General features: G+C 33.9%; 2 pseudogenes; both read right to left on the bottom strand.

Annotated features, from left to right (window-relative positions):
* Positions 1-9,438: 9,438 nt before the first annotated feature.
* LOC148589846 (F-box/FBD/LRR-repeat protein At2g04230-like) lies at positions 9,439-11,225 on the bottom strand (annotated as a pseudogene).
* Positions 11,226-19,618: 8,393 nt separating this feature from the next.
* LOC132171429 (glutaredoxin-C9 pseudogene) lies at positions 19,619-20,563 on the bottom strand (annotated as a pseudogene).
* Between the last annotated feature and the right edge of the window lie 2,586 nt (positions 20,564-23,149).

The raw sequence follows: 23,149 nt of genomic DNA, 5'->3' as shown, positions 1-23,149 counted from the left end.
TATTAAGTAATTATGGAATACGTAGTTGGCAATTAACATGATTCCCTTAGTTTGCAAGTTTCTCCTTTATTGGTATATTTTATAGAGATTGAATCCTTCTTATTCCTTCACTCATGTTATATTGTCACATGGTATATGCAACATTCGATTTTTCTAGTATTGTGATAAAGCTAATAAATTTATCTGAGGTACATACTTGATAGGTTAAACCAATGAGGCATAATCTAACACTTCCAAGCAAAGAATTAAATTGTCTATATTTCTCGTCCTTTAAATCATATTTGACTAATGCATAATCTAAAAAGTAAAAAGCATGTTTTTTTCAAGTGCCATTTTTATAGACCGAGTTGAAAGTAGTTTGAAGGAAATTGGTGAAAACTACTAAGAGATAGTATTACTTATTTGTTTATTATTTCTCTTGTGTAATTTCTGAGAAGTTGGAGAAAAATAAATGGGTTGTTGGGTATTGAACTCCAATTGGCTTTTGAGAGAAGAAAGAAAACCTACATATTTGACTAATGTTTCAATCTTTTCCTCTGAATTGCCTTTATTGATACTTGAGCTTGTGGACCATGTTTAGTTTAGAAGTAGTTTGGTGCTCTGGCTGGTTGGTGAGAAAATGAAAGAAAATTTCTAGTCCATCATATTCCACCCCCTAGGAATCTTGAATAAGAAATTTCTACTTTATCTCCCCCCCCCCCCCCCCCCCCAAAAAAAAAAAAAATGCACACAATTTGATTTTCTTCTAACTTGTGCACTAACTGTTCTTTTAACTGGTTGTTGAGAAAATTGTATGGCAAGAATCAGAACATTCTCTTAATCCATCCATCATTATTTGTGTAAAAGTCTATGACAGCTCTGGGTATGCGAAATTGTATTCAAGTCTTTGAGTTTATTGTTTGTTGTTGTTGCTTAGGAGATCGACCCAATGTGAGGGTTAGTGGGGTTCATGTTTTATTTTATTTTATTTTAATTGAATAAGGAAAGGGATTACAGTGGAGGGGTTGAAATTTCAGGTTTTCTTTATTCAATTGGTAGGACTATGATAGCAAAATAATTGACTTTGCAAACCCTTTTAGTACTAGAGTCACCATCTTTCAAAAAAAAAAGTACTAGAGTCACCCCGCATTGCAATTTTAGTGTATGGAAGGAAGATGTTTTGATTAGGTGTATTAAAGTGTTGATTAAATGATTAAATTTAAGAAAATTATATCAAAACACCTTGGATAAATGCGCCAAATTTTTTTTTTTTTTTTTTGACAATTTACTCACTGGGTCAATCGAAATGCCAAGAAAATCCCTACCATCAAATTTTTTTAACTGCCATTAGATTCTTTGAAACATACCGTTTTGCCACGTTAACATAATAATTTTTTTATTAATTTAATTTAAAAATTAAATAAAAATTTTAAAAAAATCTCTAAAAAAATACAAGGGGTGGCTTGGCCACCCCAAACCACCCCAGGGGTGGTTTCAAACCCGAACTCCATCAATTCATCTCCATTTAAATAAAATATTCCAAGTGTTAAGTCTTATCCTATTAAAATGAGGTTTGAGCACATACGTGAAGGAGAGTATTAAAGTGTTGATGAAATTATTAAATTTACTTATTTCTATCTGTTTAAGCTTTTAGGGATAAATTGTGATTTAATAAGGTGAATATGTTGTCGAAATTAGGTTGTAAATGAACAGTTTTGACCTAGTTATCCTATATTTCACTTGTATGGCAATATTTTTACAATGCTAAGATCATTTTGCAAGCAATCTTTACCTTAAAATTTACCATCTACTTGAGCGTAACCATAACAACGGAAACCGCGTACGCTTCCTCAAGACCAATTGAATTATAGCATAACTTAGCTCCATCAGGACATTAGTGAAACCCAAGACGACTAATACTAGTCAAGCTTGTGCGAGTGATTCTCCATTGTGGAAAGTCGAACCTACACAATAGTACATTTTCAATATCATGAAATTTTTCTTGGTTGTATGAAACAATCACTTTGTTCCTCAAATGAATTGGGCAAGATTAAAAAGACCAGTTCTCTATCATTCATTTTTTTTGTTTATTTCATTATTTTATGAACTACATTTATTTACTTGTTTTTGTCTTTTCAGCTCATGGTTTTGGCTGATAGAGTTGATAATCCTGACTCTGCCTTTGAAGAGGATTTGAGTGTAATTTTCCATTTTAGAATCTCCATTTCATTTTAGTGCTTAAAAATGACAAAATAAATAAAAATGAACGATTTTGTGATTAAAAACAAATGTAACTAGCTTAGCCAAAATGAAGACGGACCAGGTAAAGTAGTTACAGTTAGTCGTCTACTCATTTCCTTTCTAATTAAAAAAAAAAAAAAAAATGTGTCATGCTCACCATAATAATATGCACCCTCACATACCATAGTCTCTCATGCAAAGAGTAGCATCCTTTCAAGTATCCAAAAAAAAAAAAAGGGTTGTATTTCTTTAACATATGAAACTCTTTGCGAAGAGACACCGTTGCATCTATAAAAGAATGCAATATTAGGAATCGATTGAATGCGAAATTACAGATGGAGATGGCTATTGTATATTATTACCAAGTTCTTCGGAGGAATTATAGAAGTAAATTTTTTTTTGTTCTTCACATTTTGTGCAATGTACCCATTGAAACTTTTTTTTAAAAAAAATATTAGGAATTGGTTGAAGGTGAAATTAAGGATGGGTTTGAAGTTTGAACTTTGGATACTCATGTTTTCTTTATTCACTTTCATTTACATGGTGTGATGATGCACCATTGTTGCAAGTAAGTTTTCAGGAAAAATGTACTTTACTACTTAAAGTTTTACCTCATTTGCAATTTGGCTTCCAATGTTTAAAAATTAACAATGTACCCCAACAAAGTATCAACAATTTGCAATGTAACTCATCTGTTACCCATTTCTGTCTAATTTGACTGAAAATTTCGCACATGCAACATATGTACATTTTTTTGTCTCTACTTTCCAAAATTGCCCCATATTTTTTGACAGAATTCCAAACACATTCCCAATAAAAAAAAAAAAAAACCAAAATCATAAAATAAAAAATAAAAAAAAGGGGTGGCCGTAGTCACTCCTTTGGCCATTTGGGGTTTGGCGGTGGCTTCAGCCACCCAAATTTGGCCGTACTTTGTTGGTGGTTACGATTTGATTTGTAGCAAATCTCGAACAATGTTTTTGACATTTTTATTAAATCTAAAATCCTACGAATTTAGACATGTTTATGTGAGGTTAATAATGGGATTTAGATGATTTGTGTAACATCCCCAGCCCGTTAAGGCTGAGTTTGCCACTTTTCTTCTTTTACAACAAAAGTTCTTGCAAAGATCTATAAGGTCTATCAGAGTACTTGATTTTAAAGGATACAAAAATGTATAAAACATTATTCAAGAGATTTTATTACAAGCGAAATTAGAAAACATTAAACTTTAGTTGCGAAATATCATATCATTACAATAACTTATATGAAAAGACTTTGAAAATTAATAATTATTCCCACCCCATTCCGGCCTCCTATTCCAGCATCCTTTCTACCTGAAAACAATAAATAAAACTGAATGAGCCCAAAGGGGGCCCAGCAAGTAACATCCACGACCATAAATAGTTTTACTCCTTGTTCTCAGTTTTGAAAATCATTTTCGCAAATAAATATAATTCTAGCCATAATAATATCTGTATGTACGGTTGCATCTCCCGTAACATATACATACTATTACATCTAGTAATAGATCATCGTTGTAAATCATTTTTATAAATCATCATCATAATGCATCATTATAAATAATCTTTGTAAATCATCATAGCATATCATCGTTGAAAATATAGTATCATTTTCTCATAATAGGGCCCATGTACACTATTACCCCTGTGCACGAGGGTTGCGGGTCCTTGTGACCATGGCACTGAACTGTGGCCTCAGCCATGCCCGACCGTCAATTAACTCTTTTTCTTGGTGCACTCAACGGTCTGTTGATGGAATACCACCTTCTGGCATAGCCTCCTTCAGTGGTTTCGCCTCCATCCGAGTATCGGTACCGAACTCTCATCTTTACTTATCTTGGGGCCAAAAATACTTTCCTCCATACATGTGCCCTCATTTCATAAACATTTATCTCATCTCTTGTACTTTTCTTTGTACTTCTTTTGATGCATCTTAGGGCAACATGTAGGAGGGTTTATCATCATTTTTCTTTCTTATAATCATCATCATTTCTCAACTTTCTTTTCTCAAAATGGAAACCTTTTTCAAATATAAACTTGTTGTACTTAGAAAGCGTTTAAAGAAATAGAAACTTTCTAGATAATTCATTTAGAAATCCTTCATGCATGCAACATAACTTCATAATACGTAAATAAAATAATCATTTACAATTTACTAAAGAATGAATAAATAGCATGACATGAAGTAACTTTAGAAGGGGTAGTGAATTTACTTACCTCTAGACTGAAGCTAAAAGTGGTATGAAGGAATCCAGTTGCTCCAATATGACTAACACCACTAGTATATCTTTTGAAACTAATTTCTAAAGTCCGCTATCTCTTGTGTTCTTTCTTTCTTGTAGCGCTTGGTCTCGCCCTTTCTCTCTCTGTTCTGAGTAAACACTCTTAGAAAGAAGAAAGACCGAGTAAAAAGCGGAAGAATGAAGAATATATGCAAGAGATGGGAGAGGAGATGAGTGGTGAAAATTCTGAAGGAGAAGAGCTCTATTTATAGGAGAAAATCAAATACTATTTCACCAACCCTATACTATTTCACCAACCCTATACTATTCTACCAACCCTATACTATTCTACCAACCCTATACTATTCTACCTATACTATTCTATCTTCTTATTCTACCATCCTTATACCTACCATTTACTATCCTATTATTTCACCAATTACCATTCTCTAATTACCACTCTCATAAATTTTCCAAGAATTAAAATCCTTAGCTACAATGGATATTAAAATAATCATCATTATCGAAATAATCTATTTAAATAGCTTTGAAAATTCTGGGGCACTACAATTTGATTGTTGTAAATTAAGGGATTAAGTTAAGGAATTTATTTATATTTGGAATTATCCAAATCTCTATTCACTTCTATAAACAGAGTGTTGTACTCATGAGTGTCAAATGATCAAGCAAAGATATAGTCAACTTAAAACACAAACACTCTTCAAAATACCAAAAAAAAAAAAAAAAAAAATCTCATTTATATTACATAGAATACTTTTTTAAACCGAAAACAAAAATTATTTTTCATAGTGCAAAATAATTCTTGTTGATACTAAACCATATTAATTTAAAAAATAATAACTAAAATAAATAGAATACAATATAATAAATTAGAGTAATGAAAGATCTCACAATGATATAAAATCATGGAAGAGCAAAAATAGTGCATGACTTCAAATTTTGTAGGGTATCCCATATTATTGGAATAATGTACAACCAGTGCCAAAAATGATTGTCCTCCTAACTTCCTTTTGTTGCAAATGTGAATTTTTCTTTGCGAAACCACATTCCTCCCGCAATGGAAAATAGTTTATTTTTCTTTAAAAAAAAAAGAAAAGAAATCCCTCTAAATAGATTATTTTAATAAATTGCTAAATCAATTTATTGAGGACCACGCCTCATAAAGCGAAGGTCGCTAGTTCAAATCTCCTCCCTCTTTTGTGTAGACATGTCAGTAAAAATAAGAATAATAAGCACGCTAAACATTCTTGTCCTTAGGATTTCTCAATTCTCAAACCTTTAAAAAACCAAAAAAAAAAAAAAAATACCATTGGAGAATATGGACCGACTTCATGGAAAAATTCTTGGGCCTAGGGATTTGGAGGTTCTTTAGTGCATATGGTGTAACATCCCCAGCCCGTTAAGGCTGAGTTTGCCACTTTTCTTCTTTTACAACAAAAATTCTTGCAAAGATCTATAAGGTCTATCAGAGTACTTGATTTTAAAGGATACGATAAATGTATAAAACATTATTCAAGAGATTTTATTACAAGCGAAATTAGAAAACATTAAACTTTAGTTGCAGAATATCATATTATTACAATAACTTATATGAAAAGACTTTGAAAATTAATAATTACTCCCGTCCCCATTCCGGCCTCCTATTCCAGCATCCTTTCTACCTGAAAACAAGAAATAAAACAGAATGAGCCCAAAGGGGGCCCAGCAAGTAACATCCACGACCATAGATAGTTTTACTCCTTATTCTCAGTTTTGAAAATCATTTTTTACAAATAAATATACTTCTAGCCATAATAATATATGTATGTACGGTTGCATCCCCCGTAACATATACATACTATTACATCTTGTAATAGATCATCGTTGTAAATCATCTTTATAAATCATCATCATGATGCATCATTATAAATCATCAGTATAAATTATCTCTGTAAATCATCATAGCATATCATCGTTGAAAATATAGATTCATTTTCTCATAATAGGGCCCATGTACACTATTACCCCTGTGTACGAGGGTTGCGGGTCCTTGTGACCATGGCATTGAACTGTGGCCTCAGCCATGCCCGACCGTCAATTAACTCTTTCTTGGTGCACTCAACGGTCTAGTTGATGGAATACCACCTTCTGGCATAGCCTCCTTCAGTGGGTTCGCCTCCATCCGAGTATCGGTACCGAACTCTCATCTTTACTTATCTTGGGGCCAAAAATACTCTCCTCCATACATGTGCCCTTATTTCATAAACATTTATCTCATCTCTTGTACTTTTCTTTGTACTTCTTTTGATGCATCTTAGGGCAACATGTAGGAGGGTTTATCATCTTTTTTTCTTTCTTATAATCATCATCATTTCTCAACTTTCTTTTCTCAAAATGAAAACCTTTTCAAATATAAACTTGTTGTACTTAGAAAGCGTTTAAATAAACAGAAACTTTCTAGATAATTCTTTTAGAAATCCTTCATGCATGCAACATAACTTCATAATACGTAAATAAAATAATCATTCACAATTTACTAAAGAATGAATAAATAGCATGACATGAAGTAATTTTAGAAGGGGTAGTGAATTTACTTACCTCTAGACTGAAGCTAAAAGTGGTATGAAGGAATCTAGTTGCTCCAATATGACTAACACCACTAGTATATCTTTTGAAACTAATTTCTAAAGTCCGCTATCTCTTGTGTTCTTTCTTTCTTGTAGCGCTTGGTCTCGCCCTTTCTCTCTCTGTTCTGAGTAAATACTCTTAGAAAGAAGAAAGACCGAGTAAAAAGCGGAAGAAGGAAGAATATATGCAAGAGATGGGAGAGGAGATGAGTGATGAAAATTCTGAAGGAGAAGAGCTCTATTTATAGGAGAATATCAAACACTATTCTACCTTCAATTTACAATTATACCCTCATTTTACTATTTCACCAACCCTATACTATTCTACCAACCCTATACTATTCTACCAACCCTATACTATTCTACCTATACTATTCTACCTTCTTATTCTACCATCCTTATACCTACCATTTACTATCCTATTATTTTACCAATTACCATTCTCTAATTACCACTCTCATAAATTTCCCAAGAATTAAAATCCTTAGCTACAATAGATATTAAAATAACATCATTATCAAAATAATCTATTTAAATAGCTTTGAAAATTCTGGGGCACTACATATGGCATGAGGGGTTTTGTTAGGGGCGTAAATCCAGCTGGTTATAACCAGCTACCAATCGGTAACTGGTAATCGGCCAACTGCTTCTAAAAGCAGTTGGAAATAATTGGTTAGTATCTTTTTTTTTTTTTTTTTTTTTTTTCATTTCAAACACCTGGTTATAACCGGTAAACGAATGTATATATATATTTTTTGAACATAAAACGTCGTCGTTTACTTTAGGGTTTTTTATTTTGAACAACCCCAACAAAGTCTAGCTTATTAGGCCAAAAAAGCCCTAATTATTTTTAAAAAATGGCCCCAAGTTGCTAAATTAAACCCAAAATGTAGGCCCAATATCCAAAATAGGCCCAAAATGCCAAATTTTTTAAAGACTTGGTTACTGGTTTGGATAACGGGCTACCAAGAGGTAATTGACGGTTATTATATAACCGAGTAACCGGTAGCCCGTTAACTGTGCCAGTTTTATAAATTGACCAACTGGCTACCCCGATTCTAGTTAACAGTTTTAACCAATAACCGCTAATTAGAGTCGGCTTTTCACCCCTAGGTTTTGTAATGCCGGTGAAATCATTATGACATCATATATATATATATTATATATTAATCACCCATTCTAATATATACAGGATTTGACATTACTTTCTTTTCTCCTTGGTTTCTAGTAAATAGTAGGGGTGTCAAAAATTACCGGGGAACCGGAACCGGAACCGGAAAACCGGGAAACCGGAAAACCGGAAACCGGGAAACCGGGGTCCCGGTTCCGGTTACGGTTTGAAAAATCTAAAAACCGGGTACCCCGGTTCCGGTACCGGTTTTTGGTACCCGGTTTTTACCGGGAATACCGGAACCGGGTTTCCATTTTATTTAATAATATTTATATATTATTATATTTATATATTAATATATATATTATATATATTAATATTTTTTACACTTAGGTTTAGGTTTAGGGTATTTTAAAAAATTAAATTTTTATGTCTAAGGCTCAAATAGGCAAAAATAATGATTTTTTAGGATTTTTGGACTTTTTAAGGTTTATTTTTTAATTATTTGGAACAATCACAACAAAGCCCCTTTAATTTAGACAAAGAAACTAATAGATTTTTTAAAAAATGGGCCAACTTATAAAAAAAAAAATGGCTTATTTTAGGCCCAATACCTAAAATAAGCCCAAAAATCAATTTTAAAAAAAAACCGGTTACCGGACCGGGTAATACCGGAACCGGCCGGTAACCGGGACCCCGGTTAACCGGGGTCCCGGTTCCGGTTCCGGTTTCTCAAAATTGAGAACCGGGGTACCCCGGTTCCGGTTCCGGTTCCGGTTTTAGGCCAAAAACCGGGAAACCGGACCGGGTTGACACCCCTAGTAAATAGATAACTTTCTATCTTCATATGCCGAAGCAGATGAAAATTATATTGAGAACATCAATTAATTCAACTCAACTAAACACAACATCAATAGCTCCGCCGCCACAAACATACTATCCACCCCTAAAATTAATTTAGAATCTTTTGAACTAACTATAAATTAAGAACATAGTATTGCTAGTTACTAACACTGGAAAATAAACATAACAAATTAATTTATTATGTATGAAAAGTTGGTGAATGCCTAGATAAATCTTACAAGTCGATCAGTCTTCTAAAATATTTATTAAAATTCAATATAAACACCAACAAAATCGAGTCAAAAGATTCAACAACACATTCAAAATTCATAATATGTTTGACAATTTCAAAGAATTATGCATTATTTTAGATTTTTTTATATGCACAATCTCTATAGTTCTTCATCTTCGCAATCTTCAGGCAATACAGGTCCACTTACGTATTGAAAGCTCTCCAAGATTTTTGAATTCTCGAAAAAATACTTCTTTAAAGTCTCTTCTTCTACAAATCTTCTAATTAAATTTTCAATCTTGATAGTCTTTAAGGAATGCCGCCAACAAAGAATTGAAAGAAGTTTGCAACAACTAGGCTTTTCCCCTTTACAAATTTGATTTTCATATGAAAACTGAAGTGCGAGCACAAAGTTAGGAACATTATAAGAAATGCCAGAAAAAACATCATCTTAACATTTGCAATTTTCAATAAAATTAAAAAAAAAAAAAAGAAAAAAGAAAAAAGGAAGAGGTTTCAATTGTAGAGATATGTGATACCTTGAAAGATATAGTGTCAGGTGTCCTATCCCACCATTCAATATGGAGAGTCTCTAGAAGAGGAGAAATCCACAACAAAGCATCCACAAGTTCATTGATTTTTCCCGTAGGTGGTAAAAATGATTTTAGCTTCAATTGCTTGACATTATACAATGGGGATGGTACGTTTTCTCTCAATTCCTTTGGAGCAATCACACTCTTCACATAAGTAAACAAAAACAAATGTTAGATTTTTAAAATATCTATTTTGTAGTTGCTGTATAAAGTTACGAAGACTACGAAAATAAAAATAATGAGAATCAATTAAAAGAAGCTAGAATACCTCGATATGGAGAGTATCCCAGGTCAATAATTTTGGATGTCTTAACTTTGCAAGGAATTCAATCTTTTCAACATTCCAAGGAGTATCGCTCTCAAATTCGAGATTGATTTCTGGTAGAGTTGAAATGTTTGAAGAAAATGATATAGCACCACCATAATACTTGAGTCTATGTAGGTTGGGGGTAGCAATTTTAACTTCAACCAGCCTTATGCAATTAATAATGGTCAAACTCTTCATGAGATGACTTGAAATATTAATCATTTTCAACTTTTCACAATCATGTAGGTCCAAGATCTCATTGAGTATGTGGATGTTTAGAAAGAAGGGCATGCAACCATTTGTCCGTCATATTGGATGAAGATAAGTATATCTCCTTTAGATTTTCAAATGGGACTAGGCTGAATTGGCATTATCCAGCAAGAAAATAATTTCAAGATTTGATGTTTCCATCTCAACACTCTCTAGTATAGGATTATAGCACAGCCTAAAGTTCATGAGTTTAAGAAGACATGACACCACTATACTTTTCAACCCATAACAACGTTTAAGAGATATCTCTTCTACCACTGGACAGCTAGCAAGTAGTATTTGGACAAATTGGTCATCCACATGAACTTGCGACAAAAGCAACTTATTCAAAGAAGATAAGTTAATATTACTATAAAATGACTTGAATTTAACTCCAATCAACTGCAACTCAATTATTGATTGGGCACTTCATAGTAGTATTCATTGAGCCTTAGCTAAAAGTCTTCTACATTGCTTTCTGTTGCATAGGCAATCCAATGGTTCAGAAGAGCATAATCGAATATGCCAGCAGCGGCGAAGATAAACTTGTTTATACTTAGCCTTTGCCTATAGCGGCTAAGTAAAGTTCTCCCCACGTAATAATTGAAGTCCTCTATTTCCTTGAAGTCAAGTACATCTCGATCAAAATCGATAATAGGGAATAAAGTCCACACCTTTTGCCATCTCTTACACAATATACTAAGTTGAAGTATTTTATAAAAGCTGATCAATGATAGAATGTGCTCTAGATCGAATAGGTTCCGGCAATTCGGATATCCGGTCAATTTTGTGCTCCATAAGGTTGCAACAGAAACGTCCTAGTAGTCCTCAATGGGTAACTCAATCGGCTATGGACCACGCCTAATTAAGCGGATGTCATTAGTTCGAATCCCTCCTCCCCTTCCCTTGTGTGAACATGTAAAAAAGAAACGTCCTACTACGGTTATATATATATAACAATAATAGACGTATTATTCCGAAATAAATAAAATCATAGGAAGACCAAACTTTTCCCTCCGTACGACGTTTGTGCTTCAACCAGGGCAGAGGAAAGTGCAACGCAAAATTGTGAAATTTCAGAGCAGCCGAGCAGTTATGTACAAATTGTTTTGTGAGGGAGGAATAAACTTATATATATACATATATATATATATATATATATATATATATAAGTTTATAAGGTTTCTCTTGTGGTTTAATGACTTTATTTTTTGTTTTTTAAGATTTAATTTTGATCACATGAGGTACCTTGGGTTTACGTAAAGATGGAGATAGTACTTCGGTCTAAATTTTGTCTAAAATTTGATGAAAAGCCACGTCAGTACCATTCAAAAATTGACATGTATCCATATAACTAATTAAAAAAATAAATTAAAAACATTAAAAAATTATATTTAATTAATTTATTTTTTTAAAAAAATTGAAGTAGCCGTAATGGTGCCGACGTGGGAAATACCAACTTCTTGTGATAAAAACTAAATCCTAAGGGACAAAAAATAAAATTGCTAAATCACTTGGACAAAAAAGTATTTAGTCCTTAAATGAAAGCATAGAGAAAGACCAGCCTTCTCACTGAGAAGAACTTAGAAAGCAAGAGATATTCTTCAGAATTGATAAAGTAAACATAGGAGGAATAGGAGACAGAGAGTTTGGCCTTTTGGGCTTTATATACACTGGACTGGAGAAGGAGTGTCAAATTACGACTATGTACCTAAATCAGTAAATTGTCGAAACGCTATTTCAATTAGCGAAAGGGTGTTTCAGTCACTATGGGCTATGACTCTTGTATGTCGGAACGACAGAGTGGATATATCAATCCCAAAAAAAAAAAAAAAACAAAAAACAAATGACAGCGTGGATATGAAGGTAGCTCAGCCAGGTAACACGCGATTGCTTTTTTTTTTTTTTCCTTTTTCTTTTTCTTTTTGGGACACGATTTAAAATGAGAAATATTAGGGGTCAATATTTTTTTTATATTTGGTTTATCTCATTTTATAAATAAATCATTAGATATCCCCAAGAGGTAGCTTAATCTGGGACCACGCTTAATAAAGCTGAGGTCACTAGTTCGAATCTCCCTCCCCCTAATGTGTAGACATGTCAAAAAAAAAAAAAAAAAATCAATCATTAGATTTATAAACTTATAGACTCTTAACATTTCTCGTTTAAAATATTAAAAAAGAGGCAGAAGCCATTACAGTTTTGGGAGGTTGGTATTTCCCACTTACCATTTGGATTGAGGGAATAGGAGGATAGGTTATAGGAGTGCGGTCGGAAAAATTCATGGTTGCGAACATCGTGTCGTATATTATGGGCGTAAAAGTTTACAATTCTTTAGACCTTTTAGCTTTCCTAAAGAAATTCTCCCGTCTTGGATAATGTACGAGTGATGAAGGGTCAAAATAACAATATGAGTCTGCTTCAATCATGAAATTTCTCAGATTAAGAGAAGTTGTTAAAGAATTAGCCAAAGCTTCATCCAAATTAGGGTGACTAGGTGGGCTCATTTGGGAGATCATCCCAATAATTCTCTTGTTATGGGTCTTTCCATATTAGGCTAGCCGTATTAATTTTATGTATTAGGTTTATATTATGTTAATATAAGTCGGCTAACCCTAGTCATATTAGGGTTATAATATTATCTTTATTTTATTTTATATAAGGGTCTTGATGACTCAAGCTTAATTTATATTCTAATAAGAGTTGATGACTCAGCCCTAGAAATATTGCAATAGTTTGTCTATTTAAAGGTAACTGTGTTATGAATAAAGTAAGCAAAAAATTAATCACAAACCTTGTGTTTGAAAGGTCTAGGTTCCCTTAGAATTTATAAGGTCTAAATTCCCTTATAACCTAATTTATCCCGTTGCGAACTTAGGTTGGTAACATGTCCCTTCATTAATTTTGAACCTTCCTTGAGAATGAGGAAGTAATTTCTCCGATGGGATGTGGGTCTCTTGAGTTTCCAAGTAGCATAATGTTCAAGTGTGACCATGTTAATATTCTTGGAAATAAACAGATTGAGCATCATCAAAATCACAAGCAACAACAGCAAAGATTTGGAAGAAATGAAAATCACCTTTTGGGATTTGTATATCTCATGTACGATGGAAACAAAACTTTTCTCTTATAATTATTAAGTAATTATGGAATATGTGGTCGGCAATTGGCATGATTCCTTCAGTTTACAAGTTTTTTCTCTATCGGTATATTTAATAGAGATTGAATCCTTCTTATTCCTTCACGCATGTTATATTGTCACATGGTGTATGCAACATTGGATCTTCTTTAGTATTGTGATAAAGCTAATAAATTTATCTAAGAGGTATATACTTGACAGGTCAGACCAATGAGGCAAAATCTAACACTTCCAAGCGAAAGAACATCATTAAATTTTTATATTTCTTGTCCTTTAAATCATACATTTAAAAGAAACGACGTCACCTGCTTACTTAAAGCTGTTTTAAACAAACGACCTAAAAAACAAATCGAAGATATTCATCGGTTCTTTAGTAGTATAAGCATGAAAGATGATAGAAAGCAAAATTCTTTTTTATTGGTAATATGCACAAACATGAAACACCCATTGGATCTTGAATCCAAGATATCACCCTCCACCATATTCTTTTGGCTTATGAGGGATTACTACATTTGCTTGCATGAGACCTCTAATACATCTCCATCTTTTTCAATTGTGAATATAAAGTTTAAAGAAATTTTATTAAAAAGTTAAAAAAAAAAAAAAAACATGTTTTTTTCACGTGCCATTTTTATAGACTGGGTTGAAAGTAGTTTGGAGGAAATTGGTGAAAACTACTAATTTGTTTATTATTCTCTTGTGTAATTTCTGAGAAGTTGGAGAAAAATAAATGGGCTGTTGGGTATTGGACTCCAATTGGCTTTTGAGAGAAGAAAGAAAACCTACATATTTGACTAGTGTTTCAATCTTTTCCTCTGAATTGCCTTTATTGATACTTGAGCTTGTTAACCATGTTTAGTTTAGAAGTAGTTTGGTGCTCTGGCTGGTAGGTGAGAAAATGAAAGAAAATTTCTAGTCCATCATATTCCACCCCCTAGGAATCTTGAATAAGAAATTTCTTCTTTCCCCCAAACCAAACCCCCCCACCACCCCCCCCCCCCCCCCAAAAAAAAAATGCACACAATTTGATTTTCTTCTAACTAGTGCACTAACTGTTCTTTTAACTGGTTGTTGAGAAAATTGAATGGCAAGAATCAAAACATTCTCTTAATCCATCCATCATGATTGTGTAAAAGTCTAAGACAGCTCTGGGTATGCGAAATTGTATTCTATGTCTTTGAGAAATTGCAATTTTAGTGTATGAAGGGAAGATGTTTTGATTAGGTGTGTTGAAGTGTTGATTAAATAATTAAATTTATCTTTTTTTATGAGATTAAGCTTTTAGGAATAAATTGTGATTTAATATGGTATTAGAGCTAGAGGTCATGAGTTCGAACCCGAACTCCATCAATTCATCTCTATTTAAATAAAATATTTCACGTGTTATACATCATTCTATTAAAAGGGGGTTTGAGCACATACATGAAAGAAAGTGTTAAAGTATTAATTAAATTTATCTTTTTTCTAGTTGCTTAAGCTTTTAGGGATAAATTGTAATTTAATAAGGTGATTATGTTGTCAAAATTAGGTTGTAAATGAACAGTTTTGATGAATTTATCGTATATTTCACTTGTATGGCAATATTTTTACAATGCTAAGATTATTTCATTATTTCATTATTTTATGAACTACATTTATTTATTTATTTTTGTCTTTTCGGTTCATGGTTTTGGCTGATAGATTTGATAATCCTGACTCTGCCTTTGAAGAGGATTTGAGTGTTATTTTCCATTGTAGAATGCCCATTTCATTTTAGTGCTTAAACATGACAAAAAAAAAAAAAAAAACCAACGATTTTGTGATTAAAAACAAATTTAACTAGCGAATGAACACAGACCCAGGTAAAGTAGCCGTAGTTAGTCGCCTACTCATGTCCTTTTTAATTAAAAAAAAAAAAAAAAGTCATGCTCACCATAATAAAATGCACCCTCGCATGCCATAGTCTCTCATGCAAAGAGTTGCATCCTTTCAAGTTTCAAGGGTTGTATTTCTTTAACACATGCAACTCTTTGCGAAGAGACACCGTTGCATCTATAAAAGAATGCAATATTAAGAATCGGTTGAATGCGAAATTACAAATGGAGATGGCTATTGTATTTTATTACCAAGTTCTTCAATTAAATGGGAGGAATTATTAGGGCTGAAAAGGTGGGCGGTTAATAACCGCCAACTAACCGCTAACTACCTTTATATATATATATATATATATATATATATAACAGAAAAAAGAAAAATATAATTTCTCTTTACCTAAAAGGAAAAGAAAAGGAATAGGTGGCGAACGATGTAACGAAGCGGCCAATTCCAGGCTCAGGTTGTCCAAGCCGACGAGCCCAACGTCACTACACTCCATCTCTCTTTCTCTGGCTCTCTTGCTCTCTTTGTCTGTCTCATTCTCTCTCCCTCTCTGTTCTGAACGAAGAGAATTATAAGAGGAGGTAAGAAAAGAAGAGGGGAAGCAAGGGAGACATGAGAAAAAGGGTGAAAGAAGAAAGTAGAAATTAGAAATTTTTATGTGAGAAAAAAGGGATAAAAAAAAATTAATTCAAAATTTGAAATTAATGAAGTATAAACAGTAAAATAGTGTTCTCTTGTATTTTTTTTGTTTAAAAAAAAAAATAAAAAATCGGTCATTAAATTTGTATTACCACACATTTACCGATATAGATCTTATAAATTCAATGACTAATTCATTAAAAATGAAGATAAGAAAAATGACAAAAATGTATTAAATAGCAATACTCTAATAATAAAGATGAGAAGCTCATGGGCCCTCCCAATGTGACCTCACTTGGGCTTTGATAAGGTCTCTAGATTAAGCTTAGCCGGCCTAGCTCTGACGTAGATATTTGTATTATGTGGTGTTGGAAATTCATTTAATTCCATCATTACACGAAAAAAGTTTCATTTGACAATTTCCTCCGACTTACAACGTTAAATTGATTAATTAGTTAAGTAATTAGTGGATTGCCCACTCACATTCTTATAATATAAGAAACAAAAATATGCAACTATGAAGGAAAAGCCGTACGGATAAGCTACACTCGGGTCAATAATAATTATTACTTTGAGGTAATTAATTAAAAAAAAAATCATTTTAACCATTTAATCAAAGGTTGTGATGTGTGACAGCCCACCTCCCATCACATCACGTTTATTAACCCAATTAAATTCATGAAAGGAGAAAAATGCAGTAAATGGAAGGGACTTCATTTCTTTGCATTTTTAAAGCATATGATATGATCATCATCATTCTTATCCATCTTATATAAAACCTAGTTTATTAAGAATATTTTTGATAGCGATATGTAATTATAGTCAGTGGATCAGAATTAAATTCTTTATGAATATGTGATTTTATAATTAGAATCTTGTGTGTTTAAAAAAAAATAAAAATCAAATAAATAAAATTGAACTTCAAATAATTATAGTGCTTAAATTATTGGTGACAACGTACTATGTTTTTTTTTTTGAAATCTGATCTCATTCATAAGAAAAAAAACAGAGCCAAAGCTCTACATGATAGCAAGAGCTAAACGCTCTAAATTGACTAAGTCAAAAATACAATTAGGAGTCTCTTCGAGCCAAACCTTGTCAAAAAATTTTTTGGCTGCCTTCTTTGCTAGTCTATGTGCCACCATATTTGATTCTCTCTTGACATGGCGCACCTCCTAACTTCCGAACCCCTTTAAAACTATCTTGGCATCATCAATGACCTGTCCATAACTACAAATGCTTTGCTCCGTCTTTGAAAGGGCCAGAACTACATGTTTCGAGTCCCTTCAAAAATCACTTGCCTCAAGCCCATGTCATGACTGAATTCCACCGCATGGAGAGCCGCTACTGCCTCAGCTGTAGATGGGTCGAAAACTACCTGCAGAGTCTTGCTTAGAGCCGCAAAAACCAGTTCCTGATCATCCCTGATGATCACCCAGATTCACCCTAATTCCAATCATCTTCTCCTTAGTGTTTATGGCTGCGTCCCAATTAGCTTTGTAGCTGTCAGGGGGGGATTTAACCAACGTATCTGAATGGACGAGCTTTGTGCTTCCCCTTGGACAGGGTCGGTTTGATTTGCCCTCGAAAATTGATTTTGCAATTCCTCCGCATTTTGAACCAACCTCTTCGGTTGTAAGAATTCTCCTCCATGCATAACATTATTGCGGCACTTCCAGATTTGATGTGCAATAATCCCCGCCAACTCAAGTTCTTCTAGCTTGCATTTCCCCATTAAATATTCCATCACTTCCATAAATTCTCCCCAGCACACTTTTTTGAAAAATCTGCTTGCTTCCACCCTATACATCTTAGGCAGAAGGGCAATCCCACAATACATGTTTTGCTATCTCCACACTCCTTGTGCACATGAAGCAGCTCTCATCCTGAACAACATTTCGCCGCTTGAGATTATCTCTCGTCGGAAGAATATTGCAACACGCCTTCCATACAAACATTTTAACAGCACTGGGTATCCTCAATTTCCAGATACTATCCCAAAAAATTTTCCTGTTATACCGACAGGTGCTCTCAATTTCCCACACCTCTCTACCTCCAAGTGCTAGGCACTACGTACCGAGAAAACACCAGTATTGATAGGATACCATATCAGTTTATCCGGTTGCATGCTGGTATCTACTTATTGGTAAATTGTAAATAATTTCATCTTCCTCAGAAAAAGATCTCCGGATGAGCTCATTGTTCCATGACAAAGTGTCGGGTCAATCAAAGCACTCACCTTAGCATCTCTTGGCAGATTTGTACACACCGATTGGATAGCAAAAGTATATATATTAGCAGAAAGCATGCACAAGACATTTTCAAGCTATATATATATATTCAAGAAGCAATGCCGGTAAGGAATATAGCAAAAGTAATCGGCGTGGGATGCAAATATTGACTCACCCCGATATATACTCTAGTCAACCGCTGTCATTTTCAAGAGCATTAATGGGATAACTATAATTAATCAAAATAATTTTTATATAATTTAGGGTTAATAAATTTTTTGGTAACTCGATTTTAACGTTTTTATTTTGTCTTCCCTAGGTTTTAATACCAAACAAATTTGGTACTTTACCTATGAAAAAACAAAATCAATACCTCTGTTAATTTCCATCATCCCAATTAACGGAATTCCACATCATCTCCATTAATATCACGACATGTGTCCTCAAAATTAAAAATAATTAAAAAAAAAAATTTATGGGGTGGCCGGCCACCCCATTTAGGCCAAAGGGGGTGGTTCGGCCACCCCCAGAGGGGCCGCATGGGGCCACCCCCATGGCCTCTCAGCTATCCCCAGACCGGCCACCTCATACAATTTTCCCTTCTTTTTTTTTTTTTTAATTATTATTATTATTAATTTTTAGGACACGTGACGTATTTTGGAAAATGACAAGTGGAATTTCGTTAATTGGGACTGACGAAAACTAACAGAGATATTGATTTTGTATTTTCCTATAGGTGAGGTACCAGATTTATCTGATTTTAAAACATAGGAAAAAAAATAAAAACATTAAAACTGAATTATCAAAAAAATTATTAACCCTATAATTTATTCACTGCAGCTCATGTTGTTCTCATTGATTTTGATTATATATAAAAAAATAAATAAAAATAAATAAAAATTAAAAAAATTAAAAAACCATAACTGTTTTAACCTTTCTGGAAGCCATGATCACGCACATGTCACACCGAATACTCAAAGAAAAATGACTTATTTTTTTAAAAATATTTCATCTTAACGATAACACCATATTCTAAAATTATTATTTGGTTTTGCTCTCTTGTGAAAATAGAGGAGACAATTAATTCATCCTTTATTTTGTATTTGTTTAATGTTTCCATTCGAAGGTGCCGGCATGGTCAATATGACTAAAATAATATTTTTTTTTTGTAAGACTAAAATAGTTGGTTGAGTGCAAAGAAGGTCGATCTGTCGTCCAGCGCGTTTCTGAGTTTCTTAATCGAGGGCGGCCGTTTGACGAAAAATTCTCTCTTTTCCCAACAACATATTTGATTACTTACGATCGATGCCAACGATGATGCCATGGATAAAGATTGTTATTCAAATTTTAAAATTAAAATCTACATATTTCTTTTCCAATTCCAAAGGGACAAGTTAATTAACAACAAACAAAAAAGAAAAATTCCATGCAGTACTCCTCCCTCCATAAATTCTTGAGAATGAAGGAACCCACCCAGCATAATTATGGAATTATAAGCTAGCACAACAAATTAAACACAGTAATATTAAAACAAACCCAATTTTGGTCAAAGCCACAAAGCCCCTGCCTCCTTCAAGATGGGGACCAATTCGCCGGAAATATGGGTGGCCATGACTCTCTCCAACCCGCCGAACAACTTTCCGCCGACGAAAACCGCCGGGAACTGCAACCGACCGTCGTCGAGATGTCCTTCCTCGACGCCAACCGTTCTCGACAACTCCTTTGTCACGGCAGCCTCGTCCTTCTCATCGACCTCGGCGACGGTGGGGTTCACCCCCAGGCCTTGTAGCAACCGGCGCACCACGTGGCACATGCAGCACCCCCGTCTCCCGAACACTATCACCGCATTCTCGGACACCATTTTTCCTACATTTGCTGCGTCGCTGGCTTCCCTATCACGTGGCTCACGTGCCGACAGCCCGGTGCTGCTCGGAGGATATGTTCTGTAACTGTAAGGAATCGCTTGATACATGGTACAAAGATTGACAGAGAGATTGAGATTGAGAGAGAGAGAGAGAGAGGTTTTTTCTGCGTTTCCGTTGAGAAAGGGTGAAGGGAGAGGGGGATTGGTTATAAACTTATAATGTTTTTGTGTGTAGGGCGGTTGTAGTGTGAGGGCTGGAAATAAAGGAGGAGAGAGTACTCTAACGTCAACGGCAGTTACGCACACTTGTACGTCACCTACACTGTGGTGACATGGCATTACGTCACCGCTTTGGCGACAGATTCCATGTAGCTACGTCCCACCGGTGACGACTTCCACAATTGCGCTTTTACTCGGTCACCGACAATTGGACGAGGAATTCTAAAAGGGTGGGGTTTTGTGGGGGGAGCTTTCAGATAAGGCTGAGGTTATATTTATATTAATTTAATATAGTTTTTCGCATGTTTATCTTGGATTAGATCCTCTCCAGTAGCACATTATATATATATATATATATTTTATATGTCCGCATGAAAGAGAGAAATGAATTCGAATTAGTGACCTTCACTTCATTAATACCGTTTTAAAATTTTACAACAAAATATAAAATAATTTTTCTTCATTTTATTTGAAATGGAAATGAAGAGCATGCATTCAGTTCCGTTTATCAAGCATACCAAGATTATGTTAATTGACTATCATTTATTATTCAATATGTTAACTAATTATCTCTAAGAGGTAGTTCAATCCATTAGGACCAGGCTTAATGAAGTGGATATCACTAGTTCGAATCCATCTTTCTTCTCTTATACGGACATGTCAAAAAATATATATATATGTAAACTGATTTTTTTGAAGGTATTTTAAAATGTGATTAAAAAAAATCTAGAACAATATATAAATAAAACAATTTTAATTAATGACACGTTATGTGCCAGTTGTATGTGTCATGTGGCATAGTTGATCAACAACCTCTTTTTCTTAAAAAAAATATTATTTGTGTCGGTACAATTGGCACGCGACTCGTAAAATAAGCGTAAGTTGACGGAATGACCTATTTCAAACCATATGAAAACTTAAAAACTTAGTTGTCAAAATTAAAAATCTAATAACCAAATTAAAATCGCATGAAACTTAGTGATTAATTTGACTTTTTTTTTTCTTAAAAAAATTATATTTTCAATGTGTAAGCACATAATAAACACATTTCCAACGACCAAATTGTAGAGAACAACAACATTATCATTGTATGTCACATAAACAACAAACTATATATTAATCCTACATTAACTCCCTTAAAAATGACAAATCAAATTGGAGTATCCATTTGATAAGGGCCCTAATTATTTGTTGTGTTCAATAATAACTTTATAATTAACTTGCTAAACAAGTAAAACCTTATAGGGATGATGGATCACAATAACTTTTGGAAGTTATGCAAAAGTTTATTGGAAAGACAATAAAGGCATGGCTCCAGTGGCGCACACATTTCATCTTCTTCTTCACTTCTTGGTAATTTAATGGAGTGGATTTTGCGTACACAACTCTCAAATCCTGGTGACTACCAACCAAATATTTCCATATTTACCGCACACAAACCCAAAGGGAAATAATCTCCTTCATGCATCCACACCGAAGCTCAAATGGAAGGGTAGCCAAAAAGTAGATTTCAAAGAAGGACACGTAGCCAAAACGACAACAACTCCAGCCTATGACGCCATACCTGATCCCCCACTACAGCCGCCACGTGGAGGAGATCGGAACAACAATAATACACCTTCCTTCCATTCCCATATATAGTTATCCTATCGAACCCGTCGTTTTCAGCCACGTATTGCAAAAGTTTGGGTACTGTCCTCTGCTGACGATTGCATGACACGTATAGGGACAGTGTGTGTGGTCGTTTCTTAATTCATTCTATTAAATAAATTCTATTCCCCACGGGCGGTCAAAGGTGGAGAAATGGTATTATACGTGCTAACGTCACGGCCTATGGATGCAATTAAAGGACAAAATGCACTACTATCTTATGATTCAGCGATTACACATGCCATTTATCCTGTCAGGCCATTTTTTCCTGACATTCCACGTTGGCATTGTGTGGAAGTGGGACAGGGACACGCAATAAGTGAGGTACGCTTCTCATGTACTATATAGCAGTTTTTTACTCTTTTTGCAATAGGCCGCCCCAAATTTTGTTTTTTTAATTAATGAGAAATGTTAAATGTTTTTTTAGTGTTTTTTTTTTTTTTTTTTTTTTGTATTTTTTTAATTATAATGTGACTTTTGAAATCACCAATACATTAAAAGTCAATAATGATAATTTTAAATTTAACGGTGATTTTAAAATTCAACTACATCACAGTTGGGAGGACACCAGAAAAATACTAGAAGAACACCTAACATTTTCCTTAATTAATTAAAGGGTTAAATACAAAATACCCCCTTAGAATTTTGTTTCTTTATTTTTTTTTCCCATAGGATTTGATTTTTATCATAGGAGGTCTTTGTGGTTTTGATAATATACCAAATTAGTCATTCCGTCAGTTAACCGTTAGTTGACTTAACGGAAGTCCATGTGGATCAATAAAATGTTGACACGTGGCACATAATTATTATTATTATTATTTAAAAAAAGGAAAAAAAATTGCGGGTGGCTCTTGGCCATTTGGGAGCCACCCCCTTTGGCCATGGGGGCGGTTTCGGCTACCCCCATCCGGCCGGATGGGGGTGGCCAAAATTTTTTTTCCTTTAAAAAAAATAAAAATTTAAGTAGGTGCCACATGTCAACATTTGATTGGTCCCCATGGACTTCCGTTTAGTAAACTAACGTGTAACTGACGGAATGACTAATTTAGTTTATTATCAAAACCACAGGGATCTCATGTGATAAAAATCAAACCCTAAGGAAGAAAAAAAAATAAAAAAACAA

This window comes from Corylus avellana, chromosome 1 (assembly GCF_965113065.1).
Source record: "Corylus avellana chromosome 1, dhCorAvel1.hap1.2, whole genome shotgun sequence".
NCBI classification, from domain to species: Eukaryota; Viridiplantae; Streptophyta; class Magnoliopsida; order Fagales; family Betulaceae; genus Corylus; species Corylus avellana.
The sequence above is the reverse complement of the archived record's forward strand: the minus strand, read 5'-3'. Positions and strand labels throughout refer to the sequence as shown.